The sequence below is a fragment of the Cynocephalus volans genome, chromosome 3, assembly GCF_027409185.1.
Source record: "Cynocephalus volans isolate mCynVol1 chromosome 3, mCynVol1.pri, whole genome shotgun sequence".
NCBI lineage: Eukaryota > Metazoa > Chordata > Mammalia > Dermoptera > Cynocephalidae > Cynocephalus > Cynocephalus volans.
Window position 1 is genome coordinate 58,578,302 of NC_084462.1, and position 14,124 is coordinate 58,592,425.

The window sequence follows — 14,124 nt, forward strand, 5'->3', positions numbered from 1 at the left end:
TCATTGGATTGCTCAAAAAGTTACTTTCAGGATTTCCTTTTTCAAGAAACATTTTCTTTTAGGTAAAGCCACAGTTAAGCCTATGCTTTCTCCAAAGTTTTTGGCATCTGTTTTCCTGGCACAAGGGATTCATGACCTAATGTTGCCTGAGCATGATAGGTGTGACTGAGTCAGGGGCCTTGTCTGCACTATCTCACAACAATCCTGAAGGGAGATGTTCTTCTTTTCACCCCTCTGATGAGGAAACTGCCCTCAACATCCCTCAGCTGATAAGTGGTCAAGCTGGGATTCAAGCCTATTTCTGTCTGACTCAGAAACTTCTTTACCCCACCCAGACTGCCCTTGCTTCAACTGTATAAATTCCAAAATGACATTACTACTTTCCCCCAAGTTCCTGACCTTTCTACATTCCAGACAGCTCTTTCTAATTGAGGTGTAGTTTCTTCAGTCGCTGAAGGCAAAGCCCTTGCATTTCTGCCCAGCCCCCCACTCTTGCCTCACCCCCTCCACAAACCACACAGGGATCCGGCGAGAAGAGCTGCCTGCTGTGTACCTCCCAGAACCAACATCTGCCTGCCCTTGCCATCTGCCGCCTCTGCCTCACAAACGCAAAAGCACGCCCGAGCCAGCCTCGTGTGTGGTCCAGCACCCCAACGGAGCCCCTTCCAGCTCAGAGATCACATCTACTTAGCACCTTGTTGAAGTGCTAGGCACTGTGGTGGGTGCCTGGTGGATGGCATCTCATTCGGTCCACACATGGCTGCAAGCTAGATCCTATCATCTCCATTGCATATGCGAGGTAACTGTGCCTCAGAGAGAGGAGGTGACTTCCAGGGACCTCTACTTGGAGAGAGGTTGGAACTTGGACTCAGCCCAGACCTACCTGTGTCTTCAGACCACCTTATTACACCATCATCCAGCAAAAGGGTGAAGTCGCAGCAGCGGACTCTTCAGGCTCAGAGCTGGGCCGTTCCAGGAAGTATGCAGATAGGGAGAAAAGCAACTGTTGCTACTTTGCATGCTGTGGTGAGAATTTATTGATTTAAGTGATGAATCTATTAAATATCACATTCCTAGTACAAGGTTCCCACTTAGCAGAGTGTCTCTTTGTGCCTCTTCATACTGGTATTTAAATAATTAGGGATTTAAAAAATACTTATTTCTAATTGAAGATGTTATAGGTGGCTTTCACTGCCAGACAAATTTGGAGAGGAAACATTTGACCCAAGGACCAGAAAATCTTAGCTTGAAGACAGGACAGCAGTACAACAACTGGAGGGGGAAAAAAAAATCTTCAGGTCAACACCGCTGATCTCCTGGGCTACCGTCAGCCTAGTTCATGCTGGAATTAGAGCAGAACTGTTTGGCCCACTGCCTCTGCAGGTACAAAAATCCAGTAAAGGTGCAGCTTAGAGGGGATCAGAAGTATGCTTATGTCCCCTTCTTCTGGGGCTGCCAGTATACCTGGTCCTAGGACCCCTGCCTGACACGACATCTCCACCTCGTAGGCATGCCATTGCCCCAGGACCAGAGTCCAGAGTCCTGGCATCCTTGCCAGCCTGGCAGCCTCCTTCCAGACAGTAGAGCAGACACTGTTCAGAGCATTCTGTATACTGGCTGCTGGGGGTCTATAGGGAATCTACTGCCAACTCCACCCACATTGTCAGGGAGATGGGGCTGGGGCTGAGATGGGTCACACCTGTGCGCAGTTGGGAACAAATTTCCAAGCTTTTTCTTTCCCTGTGGAGTCCCTCTGGATTTAAAAATGGAAAGCAGAGTAAGTTTATAAATTTTATAAAGCTTTCGTAGGCTTTTTTCAAGCAGTGAAGGGGTTCTTCAAAAACCTCCCAGACAATTGTATTAAGACACCTCTGAAAGCAGTTATCCCAAGGCTCCCTCTTTCTTGCAGTAGTTTTAGAATTATGACTCATAGCCAAACACCCAGCCACTGAAGTTGGGGCTCTAGACCTAAGGTTCATGACATCCCACTGTGGGATTCAGGGGTTCTATGAACCCCCTTTGAATATATGTAATATTTTGTGAGTCAGCATATATAAACATTTTTTCCTCCATGACTATCGTCAGATTCTCAAAGGATCCTTGGACCAAAATGCCAATACCTTTTGCTCTTGTGTTTTTGAGGCAATGATCAGGTAGGACTGTTTGGAGAGAAGAAAAAGGAAACTTTCAAAAGAATTTTGGATTTTAATATAACCCATTTATTTACAGCCAACTGATCTTCAAAAAAGGCACGAAGAACATATATTGGGGAAGGGACAACCTCTTCAACAAAGAGGCTAGGAAAACTGGATAACCATCTGTAGAAGAATGAAACTAGACCCATTCCACTCACCATATACCAAAACCAACTCAAAATGGATTAAAGACTTCAGTATAAGACCTGAAACTATACAGCTCCTAGAAGAAAACATAGGGGAAACTTTTCAGGATACAGGACTGGGTAAAGACTTTATTAAGACCTCAAAAGTGTGCAAGAAAAGAAAAATAAACAAATTGGATTATATCAAACTAGAAAGCTTCTGCACAGCAAAGGAAACAATCAACAGTGTGAAATGACAGCCTATGGAATGGGAGAAAATATTTGCAAACTATACATCTGACAAGAGATTAATATCTAGAATATACAAGGAACTCAAAGAACTTAGTAAAAAAAATGAAGTAACCTGATCAGAAAATGGGCAAAGGAGCTAAATAGACATTTCTCAAAAGAAGATATAGAAATGGCCAACAGATATATGAAAACATGCTCAACATCACTAATCATCAGGGAAATGCAAATCAAAACCACACTGAGATATCATCTCACCCCACTTAGACCGGCTCTTATCAAAAATACAGAGAATAACAAATGCTGGTGAGGATGTGGAGAAAGGGGACCCCTCCTACACTGTCGGTGGGTCTGTAAATTAGTGCAGCAATTATGGAAAACAACATGGAGGTTTCTCAAACAACTACAGATAGAACTGCCGTACAATCCAGTAATCCCACTACTGGGTATATACCCAAAGGAATGGAAATCATCATGTTGAGGGGATACCTGCACTCCCATGTTTATCGCAGCTCTATTTACAAAAGCCAAGAGCTGGGAACAACATAAATGTCCATTGATGGATGACTGGATAAAGAAAATGTGGTATTTACACTCAATTGGATACTACTCAGCTATAAAAAAGAATGAAATTCTGCCATTCACAGCAGCATGGATGAGCTTGGAGAAGATTATGTTAAGTGAAATAAGCCATGCACAGAAAGAGAAATACTGCATGTCCTCACTCATAAGTGGGAAGTAATAAAGAAAGAAAGAAAAGAAAGAAAGAAAGAAAGAAAGAAAGAAAGAAAGAAAGAAAGAAAGAAAGAAAGAAAGAAAGAAAGAAAGAAAGAAAGAAAGAAAAAGAAAAGAAAAGAAAGAAACAACAATCACAGTAATATGAGGGAAGGCACTTAGTGAGAAATTTGTTAGTATTCACAAAGAATGGTTATGTTTTGTAGTGATAAATATGCTAATTATCCTGATTTGATACACATTACATACAAGTATTGATAATCAATTCTGACCCCCACAAATATGTATAATCAATTATGTTTCAATGAAAAAAAACCAAAGTATGTTGTTTTGGTGTTGTGTCTTCCCTCTGTTGGGAGGTCATTGGGAGGCTGGCTCAGGGTGCTTTTTCTGGGAGCACTTTGATAAGCTGTTTTTACCTCTGTTGTTCTGGGTGCCAGGTAAAGGAGGGGAGTGTGGACAGTAGAAAAATCCCATGTGTCCTCAGAAATCCTGTTTCCTTTCTCCCTTCACAGTTAAGCTTCTTCAAAGACTTGTCTATCCTGGATTCTCTCCATTTCTGGCCCCCCACTCATCCTCCAACCTGGAACGATCTGACCTCTCCTCTCCCCAGTCCTACTGAAACTTCCCCTCCCCCAGGCTGACACTGACCTCTATCTTAAACGTCCTTAAGAGGCTCTTCAACTCCTGCCCTGCTTGATTCAAGTGTAGTTCTTTATATGTATTTAAATAATTAATTTTTATCTATCTTAGTCAAAGCCTGCTCTATCTACAACACTGTTAGCTATCATTAATATACTGTCTAGGAAAAGCAAGAAATTTTAACCACAGATTCTGACACTGCTAAATAAGCTTTATATCAACATTTATAAATTCCTTAAATATTTATTGGATATTTAAATATTCCATTGGACCTACAGGGTGCCATCACTGTGCTGGTTCCTGATGATGCAATCAATGGTGGCTAACTTGTGCCAGCAAGGTACTTTTCGATATGCTATGGGAAAGGAACAGGTGAGGTCCAGGAGCTCTTAGGAGAATTACTCCGTGGTTAGTTTTTCAATTGCTCCTATTGGAACTACATTATTCATCTGGGCTGGTCTAGAGTCCCTGGAGAGTTTAGACTTCACAAAGGTAAGACAATCGAAAAGTACTTTTCCATTACACACACACAGTCAAAGTCAGGCTAAAATGATTAGCAGGGCAGACATTTTCTAAAGTGGGGTCAGGGGACATAAGGTGCATATGTAGAAGAGAAATTTGGCTCCAAGTACTAAAATAATCAAAAAATATAGTACAGTTGCACCGCCAACTCTCTAATCTAGCAGGGAGAGAAGGCTGAACACATAAGTATACCGTGTGGGTCTGAATATGTACCCATAGCTACAAAGGATAACTAATCAAGGCAATAACAGAATGACAGTGGGATTTTCCTGTTGTCTTAGAATTGCAGTTAAGTCAATAAGCAGCTTAATCTTGAAAGAATCCAGGGGACTGCAAGCAAGAGTGGACAGTACCTGCAAAGCTTGCTGGGAAGTGCAAGAACCAATCCTGCACTTCTTCCTCCTCCTCCACCCCACAACAGAAGGAGCCATGAGAAGGTTGCTGGCCTTAAGGGGAGTGTGGTATGCATGGGCTATACCTTCCATTCTCCATGTGGAAGAGAAGGGGTTGCCTCCCCAAAGCCACGTGATGGAGACCCTAGAGAACCACTAGTGAATACTGCAGGTTCTAGGCAAAGGGAGGAGATTGGTTTCTTAAACTCCTCTGACTGAGCTGCAGAAATGTAGGTGGCAAGTAGGGGAGGAAGGGCCCAAGAGTGGTGGTGGTGAATGTCCCTTGAAGAGCATCCTGGGGGCCGGACCCATGGCTCACTAGGGAGAGTGCGGCTCTGTGAGCGCTGAGGCTGCAGGTTCGGATCCTATATAGGGATGGCCGGTGCGCTCACTGGCTGAGCACGGTGTGGGCGACACCAAGCCAAGGGTTACAATCCCCTTCCCGGTCACCAAAAAAAAAAAAAAAAAAAAAAAAAAGAAGAGCATCCTGGCAGCTTTGGAACTTGAAGTATTGCATTTTCAGGTCCTATAAACCCACTTTTCAAAGTTCTCAATTCCCAGGCTATCAGCCCTCTCCAGTTAACAAGAGGCTGCTCTACGTACCTCCTGGGTGCTTCCACATAGACTACAATGTAAAGTGTATAACATGGTGGCCCTGTCCCTGTGCTAGTTACAATGTGTTCAGCTGGAAGTAACAGTAAACTCACCAATGGCTTAATCCAAAATGACATTTACTGTTTACTCAAGAGGACTTCTAGAGCTAAGTGGTTCCAGGACTGGTGCAGCTAAGCCATGCCATTGAGGACCTAGGTTCTTTCCATTCTTACACTCTCCCATTCTCAGCATGTTGCTTGTGTCCTTGGGGTTGCAACAGAGCTGCTGCAGCTCCAGACATCACATTTTGACACCAGTGGCCCAAGGTGGAAGGAGAGAGCAGAAACACAAAGCTATGTCTTTTGACTGTGAAAGGCCGATCTCCTTATGTCTCACTGACTGAAACAAAGGAGGGTGGGATTACTTTAAATGGTTTAGGCCAATCATGATGCTTTCCCTGAGGTCAAGGATGGATTGGTGTCCTTTTATCAGTAATAAAGTTGAGTAGGCAATGACTGGGGTCTCCTACATCTGTCTCCAATGGTTTTCTACATCAAGCTAGAACACAGGTTCATCAGGTTCATTTCATGCATTCCTTCCTTCATTCATGCATTCAATGAATATTTATGGGATGACTTCTACATGCTGGGCTCCATGCCAAGTCCTGGAATTGTTGGCCAATCTCTTTAACAGCACACTCAGGATTCTCTCTTTTAGTCCTGTCTCCTTCTCCAGCACCTTCAGACCAGCTCAAATTTCAGACTAGCCTCCATTATTTGCCTCCTTGGTTCTCACTTCTGGCCAGAACATTGTTGATTGTCCTATTAAAATATTAGATTTTCAGCCTAATAATTGGATTTTGATAGAGCCCATCAATTTTTGTGCTTTTCCCTGGTATGTTGTTCCCCCATCACCAAGGCAGCTATTCCAAATGTGTCCTCTCTCACCCACTCAAACCCTATCCTACTCTTCTCATCAGATATTTCTTATTTCCTTCCTAGGGCAAACAGAGGCCATAAATGCACTTCTCCCAGATTTCCTCCCTCTGCAGACATGCTTAGATAGCACAACTTCACTCATAATCACCAACAGTTAAGTCTCTTTTTTCCCTTGTCCTCCTTTAAGCCCATGTTACCTCCTTTTTAATATTAACAATAATGTCATCACTAACATTTAAGTATCTGGCCCTGGGCTGAGCATTTAACATGAGTTATATCAATTTCATCCTCACATCAAATTATGAGGAGGGCATCTTGTCCATTTGAAAGACAAGAAACTGAAGCATAGGTTAAGTAACTTGCCTGATGTTACACCGGTGGAGCTGGCATTCAAACCCAGATCTGCCTGGAACTTACAAAGTCCTTCTAAGCACTGGGTAAAATCTCCTTGGGCTCACACAGCTCCTGTCATTTGTGTTCTCTCCGTGCATACACACACATCCTTCCCCCCCGACAATTCTCCCCATGGATGGCATCTGTCTCTTGTCCATTTTTCTCAGTGAACTGGGAGTGCCCAGAGGGAAGAGATTCTGCCTGATTCATAGTGTCCTCCCCAACGCCTGCTATTCCTGCTGCGTGGTGGCCGTCTGTGGAGTTTTATTAAATGACTGAGGGGTTGAGAAGGAGTGATACACAACAGAGAGCTGGGTTGAGTTAGGGACTGTATACTCTGCTGAGAGATGGAAACTGGAAGATTTGGGGGTTCACCTCCCTGTCTCACTCATTCATTAAATATCTACTGGGTGTCTTCCATGTGCCAGACACTATTCTAGTTGCTGAAGACACAGTGGTGAACAAAGCAGACAAAATCCCCTACCCTCAAGAAACTGCAGGCAAATGCTGGGCCCATTTGCTTTCTCCAGGTACTTTGCTCAGCTCTCCAGTCCCTGTTTCTTCCCTGTTTTTCCTAGATGCAGGCACACTTTATAGGCGTTCATTGTCAAACTTTCTTTTATCTCCTAAGAGTTATATCTTCTATATACATCGCTCAGGTTAAACATCTGAAGAACTGTAAATAAAAGCAAGTATTAAAGAGACAAAATCTGAAGGTTTATAAGTCATCCTCCCCACCGTTCCTTCTCTAGTCTGGGACACTTAATGCTCCATTTCTGCTTTTTCTTGACTGGAAGTTCTGAGTTCCTGGGAAGGCAAGCAGAAGTGCTTTTACTCCCTTTCCCTACCATGTTAGGTCACCTCTGGCTTTCCCTCTTCTGGGCTCAGAGCATCTGGCCTCCTGCCTCATGCTGCTGAGCAGTCGAGGATCTGCTCTTGACCTCTCTGCCCTTCTAGGGCTGGATGAGACCGGGAGGCTGCTTCCCGACCTGTGTGGAGCTGGACTAGAGGCGGTGAGGACAGTCAGTTCATCCATCCATCTGTCTGTCAGTCGGTCCATCCGTCTATAGGTTCATTCATGCCAGGCACCAGTAGAGATTACAAACAAGGAGTGGAAGCCCCCACAAGGTATCACCCCCTGAGCCCAACAAGAGAAGGAAGGATCTTTGGCGCCTCACTGCTCAGGGCACCCGCCATGCTTAGTGCCTAGGGGCCTTCTCCATCGCTCTGGGAAGGGGCCTGAGGCCTGAGGACAGGGGAAGGGGGTGGGGAGGAGAGAGATACTGGCTCCACAGGCCTGGGCCTTGCACGCTGAGGCGCACGCACCTACCCACGCCATCTGCACTCAGGCGGTGGCAGAGAGGGGGGCGGGGGGCTGAGGTCAGACGCGACCGCCTCTCCCAGGAGTCCCCTCCCCTCCCCGCTACTCCCGGGGACGGTTCCACCGCCCAAGCCCCCGGACTCCTCCGCTAGGACTGCCTCCCAGGCAAAGCCACACGTGGAGAGCGAGCAGCCCTGCCCTCGGGCTTGGCCTAGGGGGCCCAGCCGCAGACCCCAATCTTCCAGGGGACGTTTCCGCGCCGGGCGCGTCCCGATCACGGAATCCAGAGTTTCGGGGAACCGCCTAGTCAAGGGTGAGGTCAGGGAGTGAGCCAAGGTTACTGACACGCGCCCAGGGTCCCCCGATGCTACCGTCCAGGTAGGCGCCCGCTCCGCCCTCTGGCCTAATCGGGGTTGCCTTAAGCCGGAATCTGCTTCCCGCTGCCGCGCGCGCCACCCTTCCTGTCCCCCTCCACTCTCTAGCACCGAGAGTGCACTCTGCCTCCACCCCCTGTTCATAACCCTGTCCAGAGGAACGGGATCACGCGGGTCTGCGAAACTTGGGCTCGAAGTAAGGGACTAGTTTTACAGCCACATGGGGGTGGGGTCCAGGTTTCCCCAGGAACCCGCGGGAGGGCCCAAAAAACCTAACCCGAGGGCACGAAGGCCTGACTGTGCCAGATCTAGGCTTGGAGTCTGCAAGACTGTGAAGAGGTTCCCTGCACCCTCCTCCGAGGAACCCGCGGGCGGTGGCCACGGCCCGTCCGGGGACAGGGTACTGCGCGTCGCTCAGTTAAAGCCCGGGGCGGGCGCGCCCCAGCACCGTCAGCGTGAGGTCACCCTGCCAATAGGAAATTCCCTTAAACACCGACCGGAGACGGTCCCCGCCCTCTGCCCAGTCCCTCCCTGGTCTCCCGGACTACCGAATACCTCGGGCATTCATCGCCAGGCAGAGCCAGGCCCTGCCCTCCAGGCCTCGTTACCGCCGCAGACTTGGGACAGGTTTCTCCATCGGTGGCAGAAAGGGAAACCACATCGGCGGGCATGTCTGTGGCGGGCGTTCTCGGTGCCAGACAAGCCTGCTGTCCTGAGCCCCACAATGCCCTGTCTTGGTTCCACTCTTCCAGTGCTTGGCCGAGTTGGTGCAGGAACAGGGATCTCGGGGGAAACTGAGACCTTTCGGCAACAATGTGCCCTGGGGGCCACACTAAGGAGTGCACAGCTTCCTTGGAGTAAGGAGGCTTCATATAGCAAAACCTGGACAACACTGGAAGATGCAATTAGCAGGGGAATCTCAGGCTAAGAATGCGGCTATTCACCGTAAAATCTCTCTCCCTAGTGGGATGATGAACGTGCCACGAACCCCTCCCTGCTGGGGTGGAAGTTCCTGGCTGTGAGCTCATCTCCATTTCCAGTGTCCCTCCTCTGCACACAATAGGAATGCAATCAACTTTTGTCACTGCTAAGGCTGGGAGAGACTAATCATGTGATTCTTCCTGGTGCTTGAGCCCCATCTTTTCTGGCTTTAGGAGGAAGGAGGGATCTTTAGGAGGTAGCAGGGAGGATGAGATGGTCTCAGAAACAGCAGGCTCAGATGGGATTGGACGTCAGGACTCTTGTGTGAGGCGCATCAAGAGACGCGCAGAAGGCAGGAGTGGGAGCAGGGTTTGAGAGGGGGTAAGGATTCTGGGTATAATGGGGCTCAAGTGTCAAGTTTTACCAGAATTGGAGAGGGGGACAGCTCCTCACTTCTGGCAGAGGCTCAGTGTGTGAGGACACCAGGTGCCCTGGGTCTCGAGTAAGGCTTGCTATTTGGAGCTCCAATAGATCACTCCTGGGATATGTATCCTGTCTGGGCAGGTCCCTTTGGTCATTGTGTCACAGTCACAGTGGGGAGGCGCCCTCAAGTGGCTTCACAGCAGCAGACCTGAAGGAGAGGGATGGAGCTCAGGAAGGTGAACCTGTGATCCCCTCCTCTTCCTCCTCCCAGAAAGAACTTGGAGAGGCTTTGAGGAGCAGGGAGGAGAGGCTCAGCAAATGGGTCAAGAGACATTGAAACAGGAATGATTGTTGATAACGTGTCCCCCTTTGTACCCACAGGCTGGAGAGATCTGAGAGAACTGCAATAGTCAAGAATATGATATTGTGATCCTCACATTTTTGATTTGTCCCCAAACAATAGTAATTCTTACAGTAGCATTTAGTATATATCTTCTGTTTAGAAATCAGAATTTGCTTATGAAGAAAATCTGGACGTATAGAGAAACCACGAAAAGAAAATAAAAATGACTGCCCCCCCATAACCACTCTTTACATTAAATATTACACATATTGTTTTGTAATTTACTTTATCCACTTAAAAGTACATCATGAATCTTTTCACATGTCAATAAATGTTCTTTTACATTATTATTTTTTTTTCAGGGCTGCCAACTTTTTATTTTAAAGATATGTAAAGCAACTAATACTACTATCAGCAATATTTTGTAAAAGAAAGGATGCTTCAATACCGTAAAAGTTGGAATAATCTTATAATAAAAATCAAATTTGAGTCAATAACCTACTAGCGTTTTTTTTTCCTCTTCGTAGATGAAGATAGCTGAAAATTTCTTCTTTGCCCAGAATTTGGTAACAATGGCCTAAAATCCCATTTAGTCCAATCACTTCAATTTAAAAGGCTGAGAAGGGAGTGGTTTTGTCTGATTAATATTAAAATCACAACTTCTGACAACTAGTGGAGCAATAAAACCTCACAGATACCCAGGCACTAAATATACTACTAATTAGGAACCTTAGTCAATGTTTACCTTAAAACAAAACACAACCAAAAACCTCCATAACTAATGTAAAACCAAATAATTCTACCTAGTTTGCAGTAGAAATACCTGATATACATGGTTGTAGCTGTTATAATTTGTCAAGGAAAATAACCCCACATCATAAACAACCATAATTATATAACCTATGCCATAAATGATGTCATCAGAATTGTGAGCTTCAAATTGTCCAAAATGTTTCATTCTCAATTATACCTTCTGTAGATGCCTAATATCTGTTGCTTGAACAGATGAATGTCACACTAAATCACTGCAAAACAAGATTCTTCACTTTAGAAACTTCTCAACCTAGTACAAGATCTTACTTCAGAAATCACTGAAACATAAATGATATAGAGAAAAAAAAGATGGGAGCTCCACTTGTCTGATACCTCATTCGAATGAAAAGGCAATTAGAAGATTTAGGGTATTTAACAGAAATTGCACATAATGATTTTCGTATAAGAACACCGCACATTAACCTAATTAACCACACCCAATTTATTTTTTAGGCTAAATAATATGGAAAGGTTTTTTATGTCATAAAGGAATTCTAGTCCACAAGAATGTAATAAAACTTCAAGCTAACCTTGAAAATACACTTACCTAATTATTCTGGACTATCAAAATGCTCAAGGAGATCTGTATTTCACCTGATCATTTCCAGTTTCACCCCTGACACACCCATATACTAGACCTTCGAAAAATAGTTTTGAGAATTGTTACTAGGCCCTCCTTACCAATTATTTATAAAAATTCGTGACTATAATTTCAAATTCAAAATAAAGAGTATGTTTTCTGTACCGTCTAGGTACCAAAAAAAAAAAAAAAAGTTTAGTCTGTTAAAAGGATGTCCCTTTATTGGAAACTTTTGAGTTTATGGATTTATTTCTCTCTAAAACAACCTTTAAAAGCATGATCCTCTCTTTTGCTGACCCATTTATACTTATTTTTTTAAAAAGGGGGGTGTAGGCATAAAAAAACTTACCTGAAAAATCAGTGTTTGTAGGATTTTAGATTTTGTGCCGAACATGTGCCTTAAAGACATGTCCAGGTCAGTAACACAGGCTTCTTTAAACCAGCATCCACAATTTTGGTATCAATTTTACTACTGTAGTACACAAAGCTGTGCATTTTTTAGAAAACTGTGATAATATATGAGCATAATATAGGAACGTTCCTGTTAGGTTGAATTGATTCCTTTGACTTCCAAGGTAACTGGAGTTTGGCAAGTGTGAACTTGTGATCGATCACTGCTGAGAACTCAAGTGTACTAAAAGAAATGAGTGTTGACCTGTTTTACCAATTTTAAATTATCTGCTTGCCATATTATATATTGTCATGACTTTTCCTTCTAACCTATAAAATCCCAAAACCTAATCTCTAAAAAAATATATATCAACTACTCCTGTCTTAATTCTTTTATTGCTCCCAATTCTTTTATTTTCACCTTTTCTTTTTTCTGAATCACAATAAATGTAATGTTTCTGGTCTGAGTCTTTGAAGAATATTACATAAACAAACACCTGTCTTCAAAATCATACTTTTAAGGAAAAGATCATATAATTTAAAAGAAGATGAAATTCTTATTTTTCTTTCCAAAGCAGTTTCTTACTAGTATAAGCCATGTGCTTGATTAGCCATAGTGGGGGAAAAATAATCTTCCCATGTCTTTAACCTCATTAACTACTATTTCTGTCATGAATGTGAGGCTCTTCAATCAAGAGGCTTGACATTATGTGCTCCAATTCCTTCCATGTCTTCAGTTCAAGAGCTTGACAGTCTTTGGGCCAGAATTCTGGAACATTACACTTTAAGACATCCTTTATGACTACTTTAAGTCTAATATCACTTTGATCTAATTTTCCACAATTGGTTCCTTTAATGATCAATTACATATCCATGAAGATGAATACAAAGAAGTTACTGCCTGCTTTATTACCGACCTGGCTAACTAAGCAGAATAACATTCATAGTTCACTTTGACTGAAAAATGTGAAAACACTGAAGCGATGTTTTCTCAATGTCATTACCACTGTCAAGAAGAAGATCAAGGTCATAACAGGTTTTTCCCAGATGGTGTCAAGAAATTAATGTAGCTCAATTACACTCTATTTTCTAGGTTAACTAAGTAAGATGAAAAAGTGATAATTTTTTTTTGAACTTACAACTATACTCTAATGTCAATATTTTAAATTTTGAGAAATGGATTCTTACAAGACCAAAATAACCCACAGCCCATGAGGTTGGTTTTTCCTTTTTCTTTTCTTTTCTTTCTTCTTCTTTTTTTTTTTTTTTTGGTTTGAACAAATGTGCACCACGAAGTTTTAACAAGTAAGGCAAATGCCACTATGTGAAAGCTGCAGTTTGCAATGCATCATATCTAGAATCCAGGGAAGGTGAATTAGACAACAGTGGTGGTCACTCTAATTAAACGATCAGGTAACATCGTGACAAATTGATATGCAGCATCAAAACTGTTCATTTAAGTTTCTTTTTTCTTGATAATCGGTGGTCCCACGTTGTCTCCAGTCTCTTCATTGTGTTTTGTGTGAGAGCCATCACAGAATGGGAACTTTTTGTACCTCCAACGACTGCAGCTTTATCTCCCAAATCCTCCATGTCAAAAGCATGCACTATCTTGGAGTTGTCTTTCTGGATGTGAAGGTTTATCATTGACTGATGGCGATGGTCTTTAACATAAAATCTTTCGTAAGCTAGATAACCAATTGCAGCTGCCCCAGCAGCAATGGTAACTGCTGCGATCCATTCAACTCGTACGCTGGAATTGTTAGTCAGACCCATGGCGCCGTCGCTTGCAAGGCGTGTTCACAGGACACAGAGCTCAAGCCGGCTACCGCGGACAGCGGGAGTCAAGGTGCGAGAAGCGTTTTAGGAGCGCCGACACCGGGCTCTTTTACATTATTTTTTAATGGCAGTTTAATATTCCTTTCTGTAGGTCTGCCAAAAATTATTTAACCAATCCTTCTATTGGACATTAAGGTTGCTTACAACTCTTAGCCCTAAAATAAGGCTGTGAGCAGCTCTGTAAACAAATCTATGCACACATACATAATGAATTTCTTAGGATAAATTCCTAGGAAGATAATTGCTGGCCAAACGGTGTGCACATTTTTAAGGCTTTTCATACACATTGGCAAATTGCCCTCGGCAAGGATGTTTCAAATTACACTCCCATTTCC

General features: G+C 43.8%; 1 pseudogene; it reads right to left on the reverse strand.

The window, feature by feature from the left end:
- Nucleotides 1-13,402: 13,402 nt before the first annotated feature.
- On the reverse strand, nucleotides 13,403-13,726 carry LOC134371635 (CDGSH iron-sulfur domain-containing protein 1-like; annotated as a pseudogene).
- Between the last annotated feature and the right edge of the window lie 398 nt (nucleotides 13,727-14,124).